At 42.9% G+C, this 25,149-nt stretch overlaps 1 non-coding gene across 1 annotated transcript; it reads right to left on the bottom strand.

Moving 5' to 3' along the window:
• Positions 1–2,107: 2,107 nt before the first annotated feature.
• On the bottom strand, positions 2,108–2,179 carry trnat-cgu (transfer RNA threonine (anticodon CGU)). The gene has a single exon. It is a non-coding gene; the product is annotated as a tRNA-Thr (tRNA).
• Positions 2,180–25,149: the final 22,970 nt, after the last annotated feature.

The following is a 25,149-nucleotide window of genomic DNA, read 5'->3' as shown; positions in this document are numbered from 1 at the left end:
TGCATGATGGTTACAAAATGTGTTGCTGCAAAACGTCAGCAGGTCACATGACCCGGCTGCAGTGGGACAGATGTTTCCCTCCAGCAGCAGCACCCTGGGGCCGCCTCTGTGCCGACACAAACCTGCTCTGATTGGCTGAAGGCTTCAGTGACACGTGTCTAATATTGTTATTGTAAGAATTCAGATTTGTGTTCTGCTCTTTATATCCATAAATGTAAGGTGTTAAAACCTGAACTCTGTTTTTGCACCTGCAAAGGTCCTTTATAGGGACATTATCAACATATTACCTTGTAATTAAAACTATACAGGGATACATATTAAATAGTTTGAAGCTATATAAGTAATACAGTGTACATCTGTTGGTCTCTCCCTTTTTGTTATGTTATTCATGCGTACCTTATTTTGATCTAGTATTTCTAATCTGGTGATGAATGAGTATTTACACCTTGTAATTTTCATTTTCAGCCAAAATAAAGATCTCCGTCAACTGTGTTGTTCATTGTTCTTCTTGCTAAAAACACCTGGATTTCCCAAATCATCTGTTTCATTCGCAGTGAAAGAAGCAGAATCTGTGTCGGACTTGACGTCTGTGTTGTTTCGACTCCACCCTGCAGCTGCTGGTGGCTTGAGTCGGACCCAGTCGGCCCGAGTCCATCTTCTGACAGCAGAGAGCAGGACACGACTCCATGTGGAGCTGCTACCTGCTGCAGGGCGGTGATGCAGACGTGATGACAATCAGTTTCAATAACAATCAAAGCTTTGAGTTTTCACTGGACAGTGTGAATATGCAAAATCAAACACAAGATTTGTTTAACGGGGTCTTGGACTCACAGAAGCTTTACATTAATTACCTGTCAGTCAGTCTGTCAATTTTCTCAACGAGAGACGTCAGCGTGTCAGGTAGGGCTGGGCGATATGGGAAAATTTTTTATCACGATATGTTTTTCCATATTGATCGATCTCGATTCTTATCACGATATGTAGTTTTTGATCAGTTTCCTGAAGCCGTCCCTCTCCACTGTGCTCAGGGGCATCATATCCGTAGCGAAGCAATAAGTAATAGCGCTCGTTATATTTTTTCCCCGCTTCGATTGTTTTCATATGGGGCAATGGCTGCAAAGCACGACTGGATGGACTGTTGTTTTGCTAACATAGCATCGCTAACGTTAGCGATGCTTTGTCTGCTCCTCGTCCTTTTAGCCGTATCCAAACCACGTCCACACAACTGACGTCGCGTTACGCTTTTTTTCGACAATGTCTTCGGTTCCGGGTGATGTAGTGATGTCGCTCTCACATTCGGCATTATTTTCGCTGTCCCCGACTTCAGTTTCACTCATTTTTTCCAACTTCGTTCTCTCTTGTTCTCTCTCTCGCAACTGCAGCAGCTCTCACGATGGGAAGGGGGCGTGTCGTGTCCTGCCTGGAGACGGCAGCCGGCAGACTCCGACACTGTTGTTGCGCTTACTTTTGCCACGTGAGATCGAATACATGTCACGAGGAGATAATCGAAATCGATCAAAATTTTATCGCGATCCCGAATCGGGATCGAAAAATCGCCCAGCCCTAGTGTCAGATAATAAAAAGTAGAAAGGGACCAGACCCAGTAGATGCTGGTCCGATGGAGAAGTGTCTCTTTGCTCCGTGTCCACACCAACCTGCACCTGGAGCTTTGTATTGATTCTATTTCAAGAGAGAACACAGGGATCAAAGAAACTCTGACAACTCAATTAAGTAAACAAGCTGGTTTGACCCTCACTGAGCTCATTCAGGCTTTATACAGCCAATTACCTCTCAACCATTTATCTCCATGTATGTGTTCACGGATATAAATACACTTTCAAACCTGAATGTATTTTCTTTACACATGCTCGGTTATGAGAAAACACGAGCGAAGTGTGACCTCAAAGGTAATTATACAAGCAGCAATCAGTACACTCATCAGTTATGAGGGGTTTTTAGGGGTTCAGTATTTCGCCAATGACACTTTGGCATGCAGATGAGTGGGGATTGAACCACCAAACGTCTTATTGGAGAACGACCACTCTACCCCCTGGGTCACACCAGCGCCAAAGTGTAGAAGATATGCAGATTACAGAACACATTGTAGAGGCATGGATGGGGATGGAACCCATGATCTTTGGTTTACGAGACCAACGCCTTACCACTTGGCCACCACGCCACCGTGACCACTTCACCACTTCACCAGTGCTCCTGGTCTTTCTCCTTTTATTCCACAGAAAGTGGGTTTTATTCAGGAACGTGCCTCAATGGGAAATGACCTCTGAACTGAGGATGAACCTGGGGTGAGAGAGAGAGGAGGGGAGACAGGGAGAGAGAGTGAGAGAGTGAGAGAGAGAGAGAGAGAGAGAGAGAGAGAGAGAGAGAGAGAGAGAGAGAGAGAGAGAGAGCATTGGTGCCGCAGCGGGACCGACTGTCACACGGACTGTCAGCGGGCTCGTGACCGGAGAGAAGCGACAGACTCACCGGAGGAGAGGAAGAGGAGAGGAAGAGGAGAGAAGGAGCACCAGGGGGAACCTTATATCTGCTGCGTGTCATCACCTCCGCCGGACAGGATCTACTTCTTCATCATCATTACTCCTCTTCATCATCCCTCCTCCTCCTCCTCCTCCTCCTCCTCATCTTCACCCTCTTCCCACAGACCTCTCCTCCTCTTCCTCCTCTCCTTCATCACCATGCCGGGCTGGCGGAGGAACCTCACTTTCTGTCTGCAGCGGATGCACGAGGAAGGTAGGAGAGCAAAGTCCATTCATGTGCGCACATGTTTGCGCATGCACGTGAGAGTGTGTGCGTGCATAAGCTTGTGTGTGTGCGTGTGTGCAGAGAGTGTGTGTGTGTGTGTGTAGAGAGTGTGTGTGTGAGTCGGGGCTGGGATGTGCGCAGCTTGTTGATGGAGACACTTTGAATCTTTGCGTTTTCCGCTTCATGCGTTTGGAGTTTTCCGGATCACTAGAAGTGCGTGTGTGTGTGTGTGTGTGTGTGTGTGTGTGTGTGTGAGTGTGTGTGTGAGTGTGTGTGTGTGTGAGTGTGTGTGTGTGTGTGTAGTCAATGAGTGTGCGTGGACACGCTTGGTCTACTGGAGCTGCGCGCAATGCGCACACGTGTCACCACAGGTTTGTTCTGATGCTTGCAGGTCAGCGTGCGTGAGTGTGTGTGCGCGTGTGTGTGTGCGCGCGTGTGAGTGTGAGTGTGTGTGTGTGTGTGTGTGTGTGTGTGTGTCAGTGGGGCTGCGTGTTGGTCCTGCAGCATGAACACAGAAGGGAGTGATGATGCTGGAGCAAGTGCGTGCGTGATAATTCGGATACGTGGATGTGGGCAACTGAGAAAGTGTGTGTGTGTGTGTGTGTGTGTGTGTGTGTGTGTGTGTGTGTGGCAGAGAGCTACCATGTGTGAGTGTGTGTGTTTGTGTGTGTGTGTCAGTGAGAGACTGTGTGTGTGTGTGTGTGTGTGTGTTTGTGTGTCTGTGTGGCGGAGAGAGACTGTGTGTGTGTTTGTGTGTGTGTGTGGCAGAGAGCTACCGTGTGTGCGTGTGTGTGTTTGTGTGTGTGCGGAGAGAGAGAGAGAGAGCGTGTGTGTGTTTGTGTGTGTGTGTCAGTGAGAGACTGTGTGTGTGTGTGTGTGTGTGTGTGTGTGAGTGTGTGTGTTTGTGCTTGTGTGTGTGCGGAGAGAGAGAGTGTGTGTGTGTGTGTGTGTGTGTTTGTGTGCGTGTGTCAGTGAGAGACTGTGTGTTTTTGTGTGTGTGTCAGTGAGAGACTGTGTGTGTGTGTTTGTGTGTGTGTGTGTGTGTGTTTGTGGCAGAGAGAGAGTGGTGTTGACAGTAGATGAGACTTCCTTCCTCCACATTAATAATCTGGACCCTGTGTGTGTGGATAGGTCATGTGTGTGTGTGTGTGTGTGTGTGTGTGTGTGTGTGTGTGTGTGTGTGTGTGTGTGTGTGTGTGTGTGTGGATGGAGCTGAATTCAGACGAGTGCTGAGACAGTTTCCCTCTATAGATTTATTATTGTCTGTTTATCTGGGAAAAGAATCAAGATGATGATATATGTATATATGTGCTGATATAATCAATATGTGACAGTAAAAAACTTGCATTGTTGTTAAACACCTGGAATATGATTGAAAGGTGTTTTAAATGGTAATCGATTGTTTCCTTTGTTTGATGGTTTAGTTATTTCAACCTGCTCGTGTGAAGCCTTCACTTCACTTCGTCTGCGTTTCAGTCCCGACGTCATCTTCACTCTCAGGAAGCTTTCACAAGTTTTTCTGAGCCGTGAATTACTGCGACTTCTCACGGCGGAGAAACGACTCGTGAGTGTGAAACATGAATTTAAAACCAGAGCAAAAACCATTTCCACTTCAACAGTACGTTACCAGTTATGATCTGTGGAAGCGACGGGACATCTTTGATTTGCACAGGGATGTTTCACTGGACTTTGATGAGGGGTCCCTAGATACTGAAGCAACCCCCCCACAAAGTGCATAGTGTGCATGTATGTAATAGTAAAGTATTGAAGTTGAATCCACACCACCATCCCAGACACACACACATCTGGACGCCCTTTAAAATGATGAACCTTTTGGCAAAACTGTGTTATTTGGGGGCCCTCTCTCTACTTGGGGCCCCAGGTAATCACCCCCACCCCCCTTGCTGCAATGCTGCTGGATCTTTGCACTGCCCCCCCGACTTCAGCCCCGTCCACCATGTCTCTGCAGCGAGTCCTTATCACAGGCAAACATCAGCGGCCGATCTCACTAAAGCTCTGAATCCCTGCAGACTGCATGCGTCCACAATCTGTGGGAAGCCAGAGGAGTTCATGTCTGTACCTGAGGGGGGGGGGGTGAGAATAATCACATGGGGGGGGGGGGCATGCAGAGGGTATCACACTCAGATAGTGTCAACGACAGAAGCTGCTTCTTTTACTAGAACAGTCGAAGTGCCTCATGTCAGACCATGTTCCTCCTGACGCCTCCCACTGAAAATCACTGTGTCTAAATCTGTGTGTGTGTGTGTGTCTGTGTGTGTGTGTGTGTGTGTGTGTGTGTGTGGGTGTGTGTGTGTGAGAGAGCAAAAAGACATCGTACAGGGCCATGTGTAGGACGGACGCTAGCGTGTGTGTTAATGCAGGTGTGTTAGTGTGTGTGTGTTCTACTCAAAATGTGTGTGTCTGTGTGTGTGTGTGACGGAGAGAGAGAGAGAGAGAGAGAGAGAGAGAGATAAGATAACAAAGAGCGAGAATGATGTTTGTGTCTGTCTGCTGAACAGGATAATGTGAACTGGTTTGATCTGGCAAATTAAAAAAGGAGCCTGTATCATCGACACGTTTCCATCTAGGCGCTCAATCAATATGAAAATGTGATTATAAGATATAACTTTGTTTGGAAAAGGACCATAAACCATGACAAGTGTTCAGCAGAGGGGAAGATGCACACGTGTGTGTTGTCTGTTAATAGAAGGATTTGTGTTTTCTTGAGGTGATGAACTGAACCCGCTGCTCCACTTGAAGCGGATGAAGTTGTTCTTCTGATTGTGAGGTCGCTCTCTGATCCTGTTTTAATCTGTGCATGTTCCACTCTGTGTGAACTACGAGCCCTTGTGGTGGAATTTGGTATTGAAAACGTCTGGTTGGCTCCCTGGTTGAGCGGGTGGCAGGTGTACGGAGGTTCGAGTCCGCAGCAGCCTCTCACGCTCGCCCCCCTATCTCTCTGTCCAATCCATAAAGGCTTAAAACTCAATAAACGGATTCGACCGGTTTGAACATTTTGACTCTGAGAGGATCTGATGCTGTTGTTGTGTGTGTTTGTGTGTGTTTGTGTGTGTGAGGGATTTGAAATCAGTATTCTGGACACACAGCGACCCTGCTGTCCGAGGCCTTGTGGAGCCTCGAGTGGCTGCTTCGGGCCCTTGATTGTACCAGTCCTTGATTTTTAATGGGAGGGGGGGGCACTCCACATAATGCACTTGATTAAAACCTGCGTGGAGAAGGTGAACGAATCCTCTCTGCTAATGTAGAACACCATGGCTGCTCGTGAGCAAGGCATCAAACCCCCGGCTGTTCAGCACCGCAAGAGCACGTCACTGGTTCAAGGTGACGTGTGCAGAATGTGACGATGATGATTGTACAATATAAACCATCACTTTAACCTTCTAGTCATGAATAAATCTGACTGTGGATAAGAAATCAACCTGGTTCTACTCGATAAAGAATAAAATCAGAAAATAAACCTCAGTAATTGTGATTTTGCATTTGTGCTTTTGGAAAATTCAGAGATTATCACATATTTAAACCGTGGAGCAGCAATGATCCCCTGACATGTTCTGTTTAGGGGTGCAACGATTAGTCGATGTCGTCGACAAAAATCGATGACCAAAATAGTCGCCGACGAATTTACTCGTCGATGATTCGTTGGTTACGTCATAGCGCGTGTTTCTCGTGCCGCGCAGCGGAACTAAACGTCGTTTTACCGGAGGTGCTGATGGAAGCAGCTGAGGAGTGAGCCATCTCGCTCCCTTCCTATCTCTGAAAGTCGCGCATGTGCAATAGCGACAAAACATGGACCAATGTCGGCACCAGGAAGTAAAAAGTTCAGGAGAACTTCACTCTTAACATGGCACGAGAAAAACTACCTGCAGTATCTGTACAGTAGACCTGTTCTCCATGGAAGCAGGACACGCGCATGTGAGGAGGAGGAGTCACGTGTGACATCGTAACGGAGACGATGCGGACTCGCCTCTGTCAGACGTTATATATAAACGTATATACCTGCGCGCAGGATTCTAGCATCCATTACAAAAATATGGTTTAAACTTTTTATTAACGAGTTTAAAAGCAAAATGTTATCCTATTGCCTGACAAACGTCTTTTAATCAAAATGATTTAGTCCGAAGAAGACTGTAGTTTCGTTTGTTGATGTTTTTATTAATGTTATTTTCCCTGTTCTTTTTTGTTAACACGAAAAATGGATACTTGATTTTTAATTTATTTTTAGTACCAGCACTTGGCCTGTTCTTGGTTCACAGTAAAAAGGGAAACTTAAATTAATTTTTTTTATTAGCCCTTTGCCTGTCCTTGGTTTTAAATGAACAAAAACTTGATTTTTCTTTGCTTTTGCGTCAACAGTACCCTTATATGCAGCAAAGTTTATTAAAAGACATTTTTTATAATGAAGTATCTATCTTTATTGTCTTTATTTTCAGTCACCACATGCCTCGAACAACCTCAAGCTAAATTTAAAAGCTTCTTGCTAAATAATAGCAATTGAGAATTTGTGTCATTCATAATCCGATTAGTCAATTGATCGTTTCAATAATCGGTGACTAATCGACTATCAGAATAGTCGTTAGTTGCAGCCCTAGTTCTGTTGAATGTTTGTTATTTAGTTCTTACACTCGACTTTACATAGAATTCATGAACTCATGTTAAGCGGCAGATTTCAGATCTGTTAGATTCATGGTGATAAAGCTGTTAACAGCCCTCGGAACGTGACTCATTCTAAACACGTTCTGAGGTCAGTGGACACCGAGCACTCACACGTACGTGTTTCTTCAATGTCGTGACAACAACAACAACAACAACCAATCACACGTTCCCACTCGGGACACGCAGCCACTGCTACAGGGAACCATTGTGGGAAATAACCTCCACAGATGAGAACGTCCCAGGATCAAGCAGCTGTCACATCTCTCCGACCTCTGCTGGAATTAAAGTGATTTGATTGGCGAGCGCCTGTGTTTGATTATTGGTTTAAATGCAATTTGATTGGCTGGCGCCTGATCTGCCACTTAAACTCCTCCCACACGCGGTGAATTCAGAGCAGCAACGCGTGACTTCACTCCGGGCAAAGTGTGTCACAGTAGCATCGCTTCCTTTAAATCCTCCAACATGCACGTGTGAGGTTTCCGTTATTCTACAGGTAATTGTGTGTGTCATGTCCTCTGAAGTCGTGTAGACGTGACTGTGTGTGTGTGTGTGTGCAGTTAAGAGGAAATGACCACAACTGTCTAATGCATTTATAAGCAGCTGCTGTGTAACAGTTGTTTGATCGTCAAACTATCTCATCCCCCCCCCCCCTTTGAAGGACAGATAATGGATACGCAAGTGTGTGTCTGTGTGTGTGTGTGTGTGAGAGAGAGAGAGAGAGAGAGAGAGAGAGAATATTTGTGCGTGCAGGAGTCATCCATCACAAAACGATAGGGCGGGAAATTTAAGGGTACAAATAGCAATGGCATCCGTGATCTGCATGAGCAGTCGGTAAAAAGACGAGGGGATGAAGAGGCAAATGAAGAGAGAGAGAGAGAGAGAGAGAGAGAGAGAGAGAGAGAGAGAGAGAGAGAGAGGCCATGAGAGAAAAGATAAAACAAACAGAGGAGAACGTGAAGGAGAAAGATAGAAGGCCCCGGCTCTTGACTCCTTATCAGTTGAAGGAGGAGATCCCATTAATCAGGAGGAGAGGAGATCAAATAATCTGCTGGTTAGTGAAGCACAGGCGTGGATTGTATATGTGAGTGTGTAATAACTGATGTGTGTGTGTGTGTGTGTGAAAAAAAGCCTTTTAATGAGGGTTTAGTTGTGTTATTGCTGATGAAGGGGGGGGGGGGCAGTCGAAGAGGAGGTCAGAGCGATGAAGATGATACTGACAACGTTAAATCTATGATGTATTTACCAGTTATTTAATCTTTTATTATCACGAGAAACTGACGACATACTCGTTTCGCTCAAGGCGGCACTGGACTGTCCCTGTCAGGCTCCGCCTCCGACTGCTCTTCAGTGGACTTCCTGTTTTGTTTTGGTGCTGTCACTCAACTTCCTGTCGGTTCCTACTTCCTGGTCCCTTGATCCTCCTCCACCTGATGAAGAATCTCAAATCGTCTTCAAGCTCTTAAAGGCCGACCTCAAACTTCCAGCTTCCTTCTCTCATCTCTGTGAATAGATTCTTTACTTTATTTCCTTGACAGATATTTGTGTGTAATTGTTGTTGACCTAAGTTGTATCCCCCTATTCTTCTGACTTCGGGATGAGGTTCTCTCTATCTGCGCCAGATCTTTGCCCTCTGATCACGTTTGGATGTTTTCTGTTTCCTCTGCATTTGTCTGATTCTTGACAATCTGCTGGTGACAGGTGCTTGTTTGTTTCGCTTCTGAAAGATTTCACGCTGCTCGTCATTCTCCAGCAAACGTGTGCAGAGAAAAGAGCAACGTTTTTTTTGTACTTTGATATAATATCTAAAGAACAGTTTTGCCGTGGAGACGCAGAAGCTCGTGCCAGCAGTTTACCTGAGGCGTCGCACACCCTTCACATTTCACATTTCTCTCCAGTACACATAAAGTTCAAAGCGTTTGAACTTTAAAACTGCCGACCTTTCATAAAAGGCTACGTCTGACCGAGACGCCCGGACACAAACAGTGCCTCTCTGACTGCTGGAAGGAATGTGCAGTGTTGTGGCTTTTTGAGTAGATGTGTATCGTTGATCCTGAGGTTTACGAGGACGTATGCCCCCCCCGAGCCGGAGGAGGGTGGAGCTCACAGCAGCCCAGAGAACATGGTCTGATCACATCTGTCCCTGGAGCAGCTGGTGTCCATGCACTTCCCTGGATGTCCTACATGTCACTGATAACATGAACATGGCGCCTCTTGCAGTTTAAAACACCAGCAGATCAGTATAGGCAACTAAATGAAAATGTAGCCTCACATAACTCTGCCGCTAGACGATCAATAGAAGGAAGGTTTTCACTCCCCGGAGCTAAAACCAATTTTCTTAAACGCACTGTGGGATACAGAGCCAAGAAGTCATGGAACCTACTGCCAACAGAAATTATAAACGTGACACGTAAATGTATGTTCAAAAAGCAAATAATGAAACACTTGGCTACAGCATACTTGTGATGTACTGTACATAAATCCGAGTATTCTCTTACATGGTTTGCAGTTTTCGCTTCTATGGAATTGGATATATCAGTGTTTTATATCATGACAAAGGTCAAATTGCATAACCACTAAGTTCATTTTCGATATCTGTAATGTAAAATTGTATGATCTTTATTTTAATGTATTTTAACTTTTGATATTTGTAATGTAACGTAGTTTTAAATGTTTTATATTGGTATCGTAACGTATGTTTTAATTGTTTGATATCTGTATGTATGTTTTAAATGTGGACCCCACTAAAAGTAGCTCTGTCTTAGAGCTAATGGGGATCCTTCTAAATAAACAAATAAACAAACACAGTGGATCTCATGTCTCCGATTAGAGGAAAGTTCACATCCACACAATGATGGATACTTGTTCTTTCACCGTTTCTCAACCATGTGAATTGGGGCCATGTCTGCAGATGTTAAGATGCAACAGCAGCTGTTATCCTCTTCAGTTTTCGTGATTCTTTGCCATATGGCGTGTCGTGAGCACAAACCTGAGCAGGCCTGAGTTTGCTCTGAGCACTCGACTCGATCTGTGGTTCTCTTCGACTCGACTAGTCAACATTTTTCCAAATCTCTCAAGAAATAGGATCAGACCCAGACGGGACATACTAAACATCTTTTGAGTTTTTATGGCAACTGAAGCTACCACAGGTTCTCAGTCATGTTTGGAAGTGAGGTGAGGGGTGTTCAGCTGCAACATGAAACTTCACCACTAGATGTCACTATATTCCACACACTGAACCTTTTAAAGGAATATTAAAGTGGAAGAAGAAATGTTACAGCGAGAACTTTTATTGGGCCTTCTGTGTCTGATGATTTCCATTTAACATCTGCTGTCACCCCCATGAGGAGTAAACCCTAAACAGAATATAAATCTGTATCGTCAGTTATCATGTAAACATATTTAATATTATCAATAAATGAATAGCTCCTTTATGACCTGATAGAAAATGTTTGACTTCAGCAAATTGCTTTTACACACAGGGGCCCGGTAAAAGTGTTTATTGTTGTCATAACCAGTTTTCACGGCACTTGAGAAAGAATCATCTCCACGTGTGCAATTCTGTTTGCAGCTCCAGTCATTGATTGTGAGGTTCAAGGGTCAGAAAACAATGCAAGTGAAGGATCGTCGGTGTCAAATGGTTTTGAACAATGCAACATATTACGAGCTCTAATCCCGTGTGTCACCAGTGTGTCTGTGAATCGTAAGCGTGTAAAAGCTGCTTCCTCTGTCTCTCATGACGAGAAGAAACAAGGAATGTCCCCGTAAAAACAGCAAAGGCAAACTGTGCACGTGATGCGTGTGCACGTGATGCGTGTGGAAGGCATGTAGCCGCAGGTTAGCAGTGGGCGAGAGCCGTTACGCTGCCTCAGTCATAATAGGATCTGACGATGACTCATGCACAGAAAAAACAACAAACGCTCTTCTCTTCCCTTCCTCCTTTTTCCCCGACTCATCTCAGGCTTCCCTTTCTTCTCCCGTCTCCTCGCCTCACTCGATTCCTTGATTTTCTTTTTCCTGTCTTGGCTCCTTTGTCGTCTTTCCACCTTCTCCTCTCTCTCTTCCCGTATCTCAGCATGCATCGGTTCCTCCTGCTTCTCTCTGTTTTGCCTCCACTCTCTTTACTGGAGCTTTTTGCCCTCTCGCTGTTTTCTCTCGTGTTTCCTCTTCTCTATATTACTTCTTTTTTTAATCCCGGTCTTTTTCATTCTTTCATATTTCCATACACCCCCCCCCCTCCCCCCTGTTATCACTGTAATCACCTTATCTCTGTAATGTAATAACTCTCCTGGCCACAGTAGATAGCGGCTGTGTTGCCACTTCATGTATTTTGCCAGCCAATCTCATTTTGGGAATTAGGAAGAACGTCCAGATGCTTCCTCCTCCGCTGCCAGAGTGTCGGATGGAGTCACTTTATGTTTCCAATGCGAGTCCAGTGATATTTATAACAATGAATTAAAAAATGATGGGTTATTGCGAACAAATCTGTTGTTTATTCTACTATGTGTTCAAAATAAATGCATTTGTTGCTGCTCCCTGCATCGTGAATACGTGTGAATCCAAACGTTTCAGTCGGACAACTGTGCAGTCACACTACAGACTGTACTGTCAGTAATATGCTTTATACCCAGTTAACCATAAATGTACACAAACTGAGATAATATATAATTTGCTCCTCAAAGCCTGCTGCCATCACAGATTCTATATAAAAGTAGACAGGAAAGGAGTGAAAGCCGAATAACTTTGAAATGAGCCGCAGAGAGGAGTCTAAGAAAATGACTCTGGTTCTGACTTATTAATAACGTCAATAAACATTTTCTATAATATCAAATGATGTTAATGTTTTTAAATGATGGGAGTCACATTGATGATAAAGCTCTGTATGCAATGGGAGCGTGGACACAGTGTGATTGACGGCTAGTAGCGTCCAATGGGTGCAGGTGTAGGTGGGCGGGGATCATTCTTTAGCTCCACCCCCCTTGCACCTCCAAATATGGTTGCGACTAGGGTTGCAAAGGGGTGGAAACTTTCCGGTAAATTTCCGGAAACTTTCCATGGGAAGTTTAGCTCGGGAATTTTGGGAATTTTGAAAAAAAAAAAAATACGCAAATTAAACGCTGGGCCATAAATGCATCATTCAAAACTCTATTTTAAAGATGTATGGAACGTTGAGTTCCAACCCTCCACTGTGCATTCTTCCATCACATGCACAGATAACTCCCAGCATCCTTCACTCTACAGCAGGGCTATTGAGGCCTGCTGTAGAGTGCAGGACGAGTCAGGTAAGTTTCCATGATATTACTGGGGAAAATATATTAGCATGCTGATTGAGGATTGTTCATCTGTTCATCTAGCCTATTTCCATTCATTTATCCATCAATTGTAAAGTATGTTTACAGACGATTCCAATTGTTTGGCTAACTATTTATATCTCTGGCATTGCATTAGTGTTTTTTTACAAACTTTTTTCTCATCTTATTCTACAGAACAATGCCACGTGCACTCTCTCATGTGTGGAGACATTTCACCCCATCCAATGTAGAAGGAAAGGCTGTGTACATTTGCAAATACTGTGCAAAGACCTATGTTAAGAATGACACAACGATGCAGAAGCATATAGTCAAGTGCCCAAAGTTTCCTCAGGGCTCAAATCAGCCTATGACACAACAAAATGTTTATATTTATGTCTGTATATGACAAGGTAAATACAGTTAGTATAAATTACCCACAACATTTCCAGTTTATTCCCGTTAATTCCCGTAAATTCCCGTTTATTCCCGTTAATTCCCGTTAATTCCCATGGAAAGTTTCCAACTTTGAATATTCCCGGAATTTTGCAACCCTAGTTACGACAAAACCAATGGGTCTGTTTCCGTCGTCATTCATTCATGAGACACTTCTGTGGTTACGTCAGCTCGTCTCATCCCCGACAAACTGCTGTTACCTCACAGTGGTTGTGTCAGAATCGTTAAATATTCAAAACCGACTCCACCGCAGATTGTTTTTCTCCACACATTCACTCAGTTGATGCAACAGTGCGACTGACCTGCTGCCTCTCTCTCTCTCTCTGTCTCTCTCTCTCTCTGCCTCGCTGTTGATTAAAGCCTGTTGTGCTCGTGCTGGCCTGATTGCTTTCTCAGGCACTTTCTCCGAGAGGCTGAGCCGCGAAAACCTCGGAGCCCGAGAAAGAGCAATTTGCAATTTCGTTGATTTCTTTCATGATCCTTAGTCCCTGGAAACCCGTTTGAGTCAAGTTGTCAAATCTCACACACTTGGCACTTTTCTTTATTCCCCCGAAAACCAAATGACTTTTTGCAGAGGTACGTGTTTTCCTTTGCCAACACTCAGATCAACCCTATCCCTCCAGACAAGAGCCTCTACATTAAACGGGTTTTATTGCATGAACACGATTGGCATATTTTAAAAAGCGGCGTAAAGCAACAGTCCATGACTTAAGTCTTATCATGTTCTACAGACATTTTAAATGTGCAGATCAGGGTCGGACTTGCTGCCACATTCAATCCTGGCAAATTCCGTTCCCTTGTATCTCCAGCGTCTGCACCACAGCACCAGTCCATTTGTAACGTATAGGCTAGCTCTGCTAATATTGGCCTATTTAGCTCCATTAGCTCTGTAGATACCTGCAGGCCTGGGGATCGTGGCTCGTCTGCAGCTTCCTCTTCTTCCTCCTCCTCCGGGACATTCTCTTCATCAGCCTGCATCCAGATGTTCTCCTCCTCTTCATTAGACTGATCTTTTCGGCTCCACCTAATTTTATCCACTTAAATTGACTTTCTGATTTTAAAGACCATTGTGTAAATGACGCCGCTTCACCACACGAGTAGTATGGAGGCATTTTATTTATTTTTCACCATTTACTACTGTGACTCCCAAGCACAGTCAGACAGCAAATGGATTTCTTGACGGGTCTTTAATGAAGACTTGTTCTCCACATCAAACCGTGAAAACTGGGTAATACGCGGTAACAAAGACATAACATACAACATTAGACAGTTAACAACACAGTATCAATGATTACAATCAAAGTTAAAGTAAATAACAAACAGACAAAAATACCTCGTTGGCTGCATGCACTGAAAAGGAATCTTCTTAACTTCTAAGAACTCTTAAACATGTGTGTCACCACCTCTGCTTCCTTCTCTGGCTCTCTCCCTCTCCCAGGAAGCTCCGCCTCTAACAAGCAGCTCAGCCGAGGCTTCAAAATAAAAGTCTTTACTCTAATGTCACAATAATGCTATATACAAAAAACTAAATAAACATTAGAAAACCTTTACAACATAAAGCAACATAGTGGCAACAGTTACAACTACAGTTGGATTTGGCTGGAACGCTGTTTACCCCTGAAACTCAAACACATCACAAGCATAGTGGTGAACTATCCTTTTAACGTCAAGTGGCCCACTGCAGGCAGGTCACATTATTCTTCTGTTCTCCTACAGTAAATGTATTCCCACGTTGCCGGTGGTCTTGTGGCCCACGCCGAGAACACGCCCCCCCCCCCCCCCCATCTGCCATTTTCCTATATTCTCCAGATTGCAGACCAGTGCCTGTAGAAGATCCTGGTTTATCACCAAGGTCATCGACTTACCAATCTCACAACCTCATCTCTGCTCCTCTGCTTTTCTCTGAGCTCCTCCACTGTCCCTTTCCCCCCCCCCCTTTTCACATAACCATGCAATTAAGTGTGACAGAGAGGAAGCGGGTGACATTCGACAAAGGTTCTCAGGTGGGGGGGGGGGTCGTTGAGTTCACGTGGCTACGCGGAATAAATGGTAAGTCAGGAGGATGCTTCTATTAATCAGACCTTCAATATTATATGTGTGTTGTTGCTGCACTACTTTTCTTCCTCATTCACACACACACACTCCAGGTTGTGTGTTCCTTTCTACTGCATACGCACAACAAACACACAACGCTCTTTGTCCTGAACTCGCTCCCTTTCACACAGACGCACACATTCGATCCTCCGTGAGCTTTCCAGTCCGTCTCCTTCCCTCCGGTCATCATCGGCCTGCAGAGGGAAATCATTTGTCTCCAGCAGGTCGTTTCATCGGAGCTCCCCTTCATTCCTAAATTCAAATTGCTGAACGCCCTCCTACACTGCCCTGCTGTGCCCTGAATGTTCTGCGTCTGTACAACAGAACACAATCCCTGTAGTGTTTCTGTAACACCCCCCCCCCCGCCTTGTCGGACCGAGCTCTGATCCTCCAATGTTCTCTCACGTCCTGCTTCCACATCCTCTAATTATCTGATAAACCTTCTGTTCTGCTATAAGTTATAAATTGTTCTGCTTCTAATCTGCCGCTCCCTCTGCTCTGCACTGCTGTGGTGTGATGCACCCCCCACCCCCCCCCCCGCCCGCTGTCCCACTGTGTCTCTCTCACAGCAAACGCTACACTTATTGAATTCGAACATGTGTAATGCATGCTGTTTTGACGAGTGCCTCGAAGTTAAACGCTGGTTGGGATTAAAGGGACTCTTACCTTTGTTGCATTTGAGAATTACAGCACATTCAAATCATCCCGCCTTCCTCCAATGCCCCACCCCCTCGTTCCCATCCGCGGTGTTTTTTTGAAGAAACTTTATTTACAAGCAGACTTACAACCTACTGCCTCCGAGCACGCACGTGAGTTTTTGTTTACCAAAGCAATGGATTCGGATTCAGAAGCACCGGTAAGTTATATACATTTACATTCACATATATATTTTTCTTGATGACGCGGGCCCGAAAGCGCCACAAGAAGCAGACGGAAAACCTGCATGTCCATGCAGCAAACAGACAGGTCTGTCGGCCAATAAGGTCCTTCGGTCCGAAGAATTTTATTGGTTGAAGTTTTCACTAAATATTATGAGAGTGAAATAATTGTTTGTTTTTACTCCTGGTGGGTCTGTCTTGCATTTTAGAGTGTCATTACCTTATTAATACCAATTTAACCTTATCCACAAAAAGTGTAAAAATGCAACAAAGGTAAGAGTCCCTTTAAATGGTGATGATCTCAGGGAATTTTAATGAGTTGATGGTTGTTAATGGTTTTTAACAATGAGAGAAAAATGAAGAATACAAATTTTCGACTGAAAATGGCCCTTAAATCAGAATGTTGGTTAATTGGTCAATGTTGATAAATATTCAGGGTCAGCGTGTTTAAAACATCAAGTTTCACTAGTAAACTTACATTTTCTAGCATTATTCTCCAACAGCACTTTCTCTATATATCCTCTTTTTGGTGTCTGCGCTGTAACCGGCTCATATTGGGTAAGATTCACCTTCTTGACATGTGGAAACTAGTCGGTAACAAATGAAACCCTGTGACCGCTCCGTCTCCAACACGATCCGCTTAGTAAAGTGAATGCTCGGCCACGTGCGCATCTACGGCGTAGCTCCGAGGCAGAAGCATGAATCAGCCTTTACACAATTTAAGTATGAACTATTATGCTTCTACCAAAACGTTGTAGAAAGTTTGCAGGTCTGAGTTTGGATGTGGACTCAACATCTGGCGTCAAATTCAACCTCCGCATCTGCACGGTCAGCCAGTTGAAAACTAAAGAAGCTCAACTTTTGACACAACAGTTTGTGAGCTTATTCCACGTTTAGCCAAAACGGTGATGTTTCCCTACAAAGTGGAAACAGAAGTTTAAACCTGAACCTCAGTGTCTAAATCCATCACGTGTGAATATCAGACCTTCAGTCAAAGATGCTGCTGCAAGTTTCTTCTGCTCCTACACAGCAAAATCGGGAGTGTTAATTCAACTCGCAGAGTGTTAAATTTAACACTTTTCTGAGTCTATATAATCCTCACAGATTCTGAGTTAAAATTACACTTTGAAAAGTGTTAATATTTTAACTCTTTAACAGTGATAAATATTTGACAACCTTGGTGTTATTTTATGACACCACATAAGTGCACCTTTAACTCTAAATTGTGTTATTCCCTTTCACTGTGAGCGTTAATTTTTAACATAAATAGTGTTATTTTATGACACATTAAAGTGTATTTTTAACACTAAAATCGTGTTATTTCATTTCACTATGAGAGTTAATTTTTAACATACATAGTGTTATTTTATGCCTCATTAAAGTGTATTTTTAACACTACAATGAGACCGAGGGTTACTCTCACACCTGTCTTGATAAAGAGAGCCGAGGGATTTTGTTATGGTTCATTGGATGCAGAGATTTGTGGTGAAGCTCCTCCCATATTTTATGATCAACTCCACCTGAAGTGAATCTAACTCAGTCACAGGTGTTAACATTTAACTCACTTGATTGACAACGCTCGCAGAGCTTTTTTAACACTAGTGGTGTTAAAACAACTCCAAAATCAACACCCACCAACTCAAAAATATTAACACTGAAAAAACAACACTACAGATTTTGCTGTGTAAAGAAAAGTGCTTTGAATAAACGGTTCAATGTGTTCAGGCGACGACTTTCAGCCTCCGTGGACGGATCCGTAAACTCTCCGTGACATAGTTTGTAAAATAAATGTCGGGGGTGCAAGGGAATGATTGAAGAAGCATTTATTCCTGCACGTCCCTGCCGCTGCTCTGCTGCTTCCTCTCCATCACACTCTGGAATCCTGCTGCAAGTTCCACTACATAAGGCCGAGCTCAGCAATGTCTCAGAGGGAAAGAGAAGTGTGGGGGGGGGGGTGAGATGGTAAAATCCAATGAACTCGAAATGAGCCAGAGAAAGTTGTAAGCGCGTGAGAAGGGGAAAGAAAATAAAAGGGTAATTGAATCTTAAAGGAGTGTTTTATTGATTCCTCAGCAGAACCCCAGCCGCATTCCAATGGTTCCAATCACAGACCTGCACCAAGTTTTTATCTTTCTTATGTTTCTCATGCTCCACACATCGTTCCTGTCGAAGATAGGAGTTTCTGAATCTGTCATTTTTAGATTATTGCATCTCTCTGTCGTGGCAGACTTCACCTCAACCTTCACTTTGACCAGTTGTAAGAACTATTAATGCTTTTGTTTTCTGTTGTCGTCTTTTGACGCATCATGGAAATCTGTAATTCTCTAAGCACACCTCAAATTTATCAGGAGTTCAGTCAGTTGCAAAAAAAACTATTTTATGAATCGGGACTATAGGAAAAGCACATATTTTTCAATTTGTAAAGATTTGTCTTCATGTAATTGTGTTACTTTTTTGAAAGACACACTTTGAGATAATCTTTACAGAATGAATTATTATAAAACTCCACTCAGAAGATTCTGTATTCCTTCTACTTTCTTATATTTGTTATATGTTGACTTTTGGAACTGATGACAACTTTACAGTGAGTCGCAAACTATTTATCAAATGTTTACACAGATGTACAAATATAATCTATAGAAAAGAAATGTATTTTAAGAACTGATGATTCCTTATAACTATCAACTCTCTACAAATTACATTTATACACATGTAAGCTGCTGCAGTAAATACTACTTGTATTAATTTATAAACTGAATATATCTGTGCATAGAACTTTAACATCTGATTATTTAATATGTGATGGTAATTGAAACAATCACATCTAAGTTTAAAGTTAACTTCGGGCTTTTGTCCTTTTTAAAGAAGAAAGTTCATTAAAGAACTTCCTCAGTCTGGTTCCTTCTGATAACAACGAGAACAAATGAACTCGTCTAAAACAAAAGATGAAAGAAAAACAGACAGAGAGATTTTGACTGTTTCACTCCAGCTGACAAATAATCTCACCAGAACAAAACGTGAGTGATGCTGTTGAGGGTGAACCGGGTCGGAGCCTGTTAGAAAACATACATCAAGACAAATAGGAAAACCTCCGAGGAATAAATTCCCCCTGGGAATGATGAATTTACATTCTGATAACATCGGCCATATTTCATCTGAGAGGAAAACACATTTACTATTTATGATACTAATGTCTGAACTAATGGCTGAACACGAGGGAAGAGACGCTCACACCTCCAGATGATATCACAGAGAGGCCACGGGCGCTTCTCACTGCTCGCACGGCCGAGTGCAACAATCTGTCAAATGCAAATTACTCACAGCAACTTTTTATTATATTTTATAAAGCGTTTTGATTTGCTTTAAGGGCAATGGTGGTTTTAATAAGCAGTTTAATAAAAGTCACCAAGCAAGAATGCAGAAGAATCGAGAGTTTGTGTAGAATAAAGATAATAAATGATAATAAATGAAGTAGAATATATATATATATATATATATATATATATATATATATATATATATATATATATATATATATATATGTATACTGTATTTTCGTAAAACTATATAAAAGCATATATAAATGCAGGAATGCAGAGCAGAGTCTGTATTCAGAACGAGCAGACAAGCTTTTCATATCCTCAAATGTCCCTCAACTGTGTTGCTCTGTGATTATGTGTGTGTGTGCGTGTGTGTGTGTGTGTGTGTGTGTGTGTGTGTGTGTGTGTGTGTGTCTGTGGCCCCTTCTGCTCTGCAGTTTTAGCTGGCTGACCTACAGACAGACAGGGCAACTCCACAGAGAGTTTATGGTTTATGGCCTTTTCTGCAACACTGAGTGTGTCTGTCTGTGTGTGCCCCTGTGTGTGCCTGTGTATATTTTGCGTGTCTGATGGTGAATGCACAGCCATGGACGTGATGTTTAGTTTTTCATCTCTGTTACTGTAGGTTTTTGTGCGGTTGTGTGTGTGTGTGTGTGAGAGTGTGTGAGAACCTGTATTTCTACGAATCAGTGGATGTGTGTCTTGACAGCAATATGCACAGATGATGCACGTGATTTTGTGTTACATCTCTGCTACTGTTGGTTTGTGAGTCTTCCCATCTGTTGTGTGTGTGTGTGTGTGTGTGTGAGACCCACTCAGTGTTCACCATGTCTTTATTTGCTCACAGCCCTTACATGTAGTTCACATCTGCTGTGTGTGTGTGTGTCTCTGTTTCTGTGTCCAACCCTGACTCCACATCATGAAAACTCACTTTCCCTCGATACGACTTCATCCGAAGACAGAGCACTTCCTGTGGAACATTTGTTTTCACCATCTGCTTGTCCGAACAGAATCACGCACGCACAGTTAGTTTGATCCACTGCCTCTCCTGCCCACTGAGGAGCTCGGCACTGGGAGAACTTGGTCTCCTCCCTCAGTCTCGTGTTCAATCACAGCCTCGAGCAAACGGGAGCAGAACATGAGTGTGTAGAGGGAAAATAACATTTCCTGATATCATGGTTCTGCCTTTTAAATCCCCCTCTTCCGTGACCACATTGAATCGAATTGTGTAAAATCCTGCACCGAGCTTTGCCCATTTTCCTCCCACCGACATGGACACAGGTGCTGCTTGTATCTGCAGATGTTGCCAGCAGCTGGATCCAGGTCTCAGCTCCGTGCTGCTGGATTCACTCATGTCGGCTCTTGACAGGAAGTAGGGCTGAACGATTAATTGCATAGCGTTCGAAAGGGTTAAAAATCACAGTCTGAGGAGTGGGACCATTTCATTAGCTTCAGGAAACTGTTCATACATGAAGTTATACTGTTTGACTTTGTGGCCTGTGCATTTCTCCGTTTTTTATTAATAACTTTATTTACTTTGATTTTACAAAATATTTTCAAAGTATAGTAGAGGCAAATTCTATGTTTCAGTTGTGTGAAATGTTACTAACTTGGGAGCAGTAAGACACCTATAATTTTAAAGAATATTTTACACTAAATGTATCTAATATTGTGTTGGTCATATTTAAATCATTCATTACGTTTTGTTGGGAAAAAAAAGAGGATTTAATAAAAAAATCGCATATTAAATCGCAATCACAATATTGGGGGGGAAAAAAATCGCAATTCGATTATTTTCCCAAATTGTTCAGCCCTAACAGGAAGTCATCTCTTCCTTTAGGACTCTGATCGTTACCTGTGTTTTATTCCTTTATTGTGTTTCAAGCAAATCAAGAAAAAGATTTTTTTACTTTGCTCTAATGTGAATGTTTAGGTTTTCACTCTGACAAGTTGTTTCTCTGTTGATGGCCTTTGTTACCTCAGCTTGCTATCACCCTTCATGTCTCTTTATTTACAGTTGATTCGCCAGCTACTCGGCCATAATTGATACTTGAAAGAAAGTGAGGTTAAAATAGTGGTTTTGTCATTTCAGGTTTGTTCTTGTCTGAGACCTGGATTATTCTGAGTCCAGGGTTGAAATTCTAGGTCTTTGTCGGACGACAGAGACGGTTAATAGTTTTGTTTAGAAATGGAGGCTACACATTGAGTCGCTGTATGTGATTCCACCACATGGACACTGTGAATGGTCGACTTCGTGTTTCCTGTGTTCCTGAAGCTCGTAGAGATTAAATTTAAGAAAGTCTTCAGCAACCATTCTGCTCTCTCTGGTCCCAACACTCTACACTGGTTTTAAAGTCTCCTAGTGTCTCTGTGCACAGAGGAGGTGAACTTTTCCATTGTTGCTCTGCACAAATCATTTTATAATGGATTCAAAATGTTCATATTGTCTTTCTTTCTCCTGTTATTTATGTATTTATTAGGACAAATGTGTGAGGAACCAAGAGGTGGATTAACTGGGAGGGACATATTTTAACATTATGATTAAAATGCAGAACAGAAAGTCTCTAAAGGCTCTTTAAAACAAACAACCTATTACACAAGCTATTACTCATTGTCTACTCGTCAAGGTGATAAGTGAGAGAACTTGATTTAAGGTGATTAATCACTCGTTTATTTTGCTTCTTGCTCTTTACAGCTATGAAGACGTCAGTAGTTTCCTTGTGCACAGTTGTTGTCGATGATCAACACACGCTAACACTCTTTAGTGTGCAAGCTAAATAAATCTGTTTGTTCCACTTCCTGGTGTCGTACGTCTGTTTCCTCTTCATGGAAACTTCCCAAATGCTGGAAAGGAAACGTGAGAATCTGAGCAGTGGAAATACGTCTGCAGGTAAAACAACATTTCAAGAATCACAAACCAACCTGTAGAAATGAGCAAACTGCAGCAGGTGGATCAAAGAGACAGTTTATTTATAAAGCGTTTATAAGTAATAGTGTGTTTGTTTCATCAGAAGTCTATAAAAGGAAGGAGGCGGCCTCTCGCTGGTTTGGTTTAACTGCTCAGGCTCATTTTCTGGCAGTCGCTTAATTAGTTTTCAGTTAATTGCACACCCACGTGCAGCTTATAAGTCGATTATGGGCTAAACTGATCGTGGGCTGTGAAAAGGAGTAACACACACACACACAAACACACAAACGTACAACTCTGCCCCCCCCCCCGCATGTCTCAATGCCTGCCTCCCCTCGACTTTCATGCACACTGCCAAACTAATCATTTCCACGGTATTGAATGTGAAATGAGGTTGTCTCTGAGTGTGTGTGTGTGTGTTTATTTCTTTCTTTATTAAAACGGTGGATAATGCAAGCGGCTCTTTTAATTACCAGAAGTCTAATAACGGTGCACTTATATATGAAAATTAGATGTGAGAACAAACCTGTACGACTGTGTAACATGTGGCATCTTTTCAATTATACTTCCAAATAAAAACTAACGGTTTTGAAGACTTAGACAATCGGGAAAACATAAAGCAAATAAAGTTGAAGTATTGTGTAAATTCCTCTTCGGAGCAGGTTTGTTGTTTTTATTCTTGTCACCATCTGTTGTCCCCGAGCGTTTGTGTTTGTGTCCCTGCTGAGTCGTACAGATAGTAAAAAATACTTTTTTATATTGTATTATATTTGTGTACATATCGTCCAGAAATAGATATGGATGCATGAAGACATTGATCTTGGAGAAGGATGACTCAAATATCTCTGTAGCTCAAGGTAACGAAAGTACAGGATGGGTCAAGTAATCAAGTGTCTTCAGAGCCGGACAATTTCTGCAATAGCTGGTTAAACATTTCCTTTCTTTAAATCTTTCCTTACGTTTTGTCTTCATTGTCGAGCTTTGCCTTGTTGTAACTTTCCTGTGGTGGAAACGCGTGAAAACAATAATCTGCATGAGTTGCTTTAAAAAAGTTCCTATAGGAGTAAAATCTCCAAGCTAAAGTTTTCTTAAAGTCATGAAGTACTTTGTGTAGTTTGGAGATGATCGGCTGCTGTCGCATGAGATCCACCTTTAGTTTGTAACGTGGAAATAAAACTACAGTTATTTGTTATGAGGAGAAATATGAAAAGAAAACATTTCTACCGAAGCAGTTGATCAGTTTCCAAAAGTGTGAAAAACACACAACAGCAGCGGCTCGGATTCCTCCTGCAGGATCTAAAGGAAACCAGATAATATCCACGGTCATAAGAAGCATCACCTCAAACCTTAATTTAAAAAGATCTGAATCTCTGTGAGAGTTTCCGCTCTCCGGGTTCCGACACATGACCTGCAGATAACCTCAGGCTGAACTCATCACAGCCTCCTGATCCCTTCACAGTGTGTTGCTGTATCAAAGTTTGCACACGAGAGGTGTTTGCTCATCGCCGTGTGTCGGACTCTTATCTGCTCAAGGCCTGATATCATCTTCCAGCTGTAGCTGCTCTGCTCGGTTCGCTCGATGGTTTGCAAAAAGGGTAAAGTTGATTTTTCTTCACACTCACTATCATTTGGATCCATGAACCGAAGCTGAAAATTAAGGATAAAAGAAATAGGAACCTATACAAGTGTTATTTCTTGCTTAAGCTCATTCAGATCGGTCTGGTTGCTTCTATAATGAGTTTGGTTTCAAACACGGATCTTCACACTCCACCAGGAGATGAGAGAGGAGGGAAGCAGGGAACACGGTGATTTTCATGCTTGCAGCTACAGGTGATAGTCCGACACGCTCGGCTGTGTCTACAACATGGATTTGTTGCAGGAGCCGCTGTTACACACCTCCTCCTGCTGATGGGTTGTGACGGAGTGTGTGTGTCTGTGTGTGTGTGTGTGTGTGTGTGTGTGTGTGCAGCTGCTCGGTCTTGCCTGTCATCACCCTGTCAGCTCTTCTCCTCACACCTCACATCTTCCCCTGAAAGATCATTTCTCCGTCGTCTCCACCGGCCTCGGCACATTAAGGACAGAATATCCAGAACGTCGGCCATGCTTCGTATCAAACCTTCAAAAGGCCACTTACATGGATTTCTGATTCACCGAGAGAAAATTAATTTCCCAGGAGGTCACACAAACTATTGTATACCTTTTAAACCCATTTAACATTCATGTCCTCTCAGCATTTAGCCGATTCACTGACCAGTATGACAGCCAGTGGTCTGTAGAAGTGGATATTCTCTTCTTTTGTTCCCTATTCCCTCCGTCACTCGGTTTGTTTGTTTGTTTGTTTGTCAGCAGAATGGGATTTTGTATTTTCACCAATGTCCCAAGGAATCATTCATGGATGTAGATGCAGATCCGACAGATTTGAATATGGTTTAATCTTCTGTTCTGAGGATCATTCTCAGTTTAAAGTCGGCTCAACTAACAAAGTACAAACACATTGTGATATTTAGGTGCTTCTGGCATATTTTAGCAAAAGATCATGATCGTTTCATCAAATTATTCCATCAGATGACATAAGTAGTTTGGTTATTATCGAGGTAAACCGACAGATGTGTAGATCACAGGTGATACATGTTAGTCTCTTGATGGTGAAGCTGTGGAACGACCTTGTCCTGTTTCCCTGATGAATTAGTTTGACACATTGTGGAGATCTATTAAAGAATGATCTGTATCTGAACCTTTTATTCAAAACGATGTAATTTTACTTTATTTGTCTG

The sequence above is a fragment of the Limanda limanda genome, chromosome 4 (assembly GCF_963576545.1).
Source record: "Limanda limanda chromosome 4, fLimLim1.1, whole genome shotgun sequence".
Classification (NCBI taxonomy): domain Eukaryota; kingdom Metazoa; phylum Chordata; class Actinopteri; order Pleuronectiformes; family Pleuronectidae; genus Limanda; species Limanda limanda.
This window is presented reverse-complemented; position numbering and strand designations above follow the sequence as displayed.